Source organism: Haplochromis burtoni, unplaced genomic scaffold (genome assembly GCF_018398535.1).
Source record: "Haplochromis burtoni strain Fernald_Lab_line unplaced genomic scaffold, NCSU_Asbu1 Contig_4428, whole genome shotgun sequence".
Lineage (NCBI taxonomy): Eukaryota > Metazoa > Chordata > Actinopteri > Cichliformes > Cichlidae > Haplochromis > Haplochromis burtoni.
The window spans coordinates 1-1538 of NW_024586789.1; the positions used below are offsets into that span (position 1 = coordinate 1).

Sequence of the window (1538 nt, forward strand, 5' to 3'; positions counted from 1 at the left end):
GCTCACTGGTTACTCTAGTATGAATGACTCTGAATTACTTTATGATAAATAACACACTATTGTCAAAAAACAGTGAAAGAATTCCAGATCACAAGTTTTTAGTTCAAATACAAGTAACAACCTTTGACTTTAATCAGGTTTTATTTAATTGTGTCAGAGAAAACATCATGTGCTCTTCATGTAGCTGAGTACATTCAGTGTTTAAAACAGAAGTTTGCAGGTCTGAGATCAGCAGTTTTCTGAAACACCAAACTGAGGTACTGTTAATGCTGATGTATAGTGACACAGTTACAGGGGTGATTAATCCTTTTGACTTTTTGTCTTTAAATTTATCAATAAAACAGCTGCAGCTTTCACTGAGAGCACATGTGGTACTTTAACCTTTGTACTGTTTTCTTCAGTTAATTTTGGAGTTACTACAAAGATCGAAGATATAGGATGATCTGTCTGCTGTCACTGGGTGGTGCTGAGGTCTGACTCTGAGGACAGCTCCTGTAATCACAAACAGAACAGAATCATCACAAACTGAAATATAAAGTTTATCTCAAATCTGAAATAGAGCTGATCCTTCTCCATCCTCACACACTCGGGATCTGAAGTTGTTCACTCCTACAGTTCTGCCAACAGCTTTTTATTTTTTTTATTTGTTTTAAAGGCCTTACTAACACATTTTCTAATATCATGTTTACCTTTGAGTTGTTGATGCTTTATAAATGGACATCTGCAAAGATGAGATGATGGAGCAGGTTTCAGTCGAGGTTCAGTCTGCTGCTGCATCCTGGTCACAACATACGAAGGTGTTATCAGCTCAGTATTGAACGAGAAATATTAATGTTTCAAATTATTTGTCCTAAAGGATGCAAGCTGTACACAGTACTGCACATGTGACTTTGTGAACATAATTCATTAAAAATAATTTGGACAGTTTTTTAACCTGAATATTTGTAACAAACTCAGTAAAAAAAAAAAAAAAAAGCTAAAAAAATAATCAGGGGAAAAATGTAACATTTTAACTTAAGCTGACAAGCGGAAGTAGTTGGTTTCAGTACATAAGTATCGGGCTTTGCTATTTAATCCGTAGCTATTGACTAATGAGGGGAATTTAAAAGTTGGCGTTAATGTCCTTCCACATGTGGAAAGCGACAGAAAACATGCTGCTGTTTGCACATATTTAATAATCAGCTCTGCACAGGAGCAGAGTCCAGCCTGTTGCTCTTACAGTTTAATACTCTTAATAAAAATACAGTAACCGTGGTTAGTCACTGAGCAGCCCGGTGTGTTTCTCTTGATTTCTTTAGTCAGGGTAAATTCATTCACCTGCACGGGGTAGCTAAACGAACTTTACAAAACAAGTTTCCCTGACAGCCGAGTGCTCATTTTAGCTAGCTAGGTCCTTAGGTAGCTAGCTAAGGACCTAAATTACAGATTAGCTTACAAACACATTTAACTTACCAAAAATAATGTGGTGGGGCCTCAGGTCCTCCTGTCCGGTAGTCCAATTTACTGAAGAACACCTCAGGCTGTCACTTTGAAATAGT

The 1538-nt window shown here is 37.0% G+C and overlaps 1 long non-coding RNA gene across 1 annotated transcript; it reads right to left on the minus strand.

Moving 5' to 3' along the window:
- Positions 1–128: 128 nt before the first annotated feature.
- Positions 129–1209, minus strand: LOC102291249. Its single transcript, XR_318208.2, has 2 exons — positions 690–1209; positions 129–492 (listed from the first exon to the last, which is right to left on the minus strand). It is a non-coding gene; the product is annotated as an uncharacterized LOC102291249 (long non-coding RNA).
- Between the last annotated feature and the right edge of the window lie 329 nt (positions 1210–1538).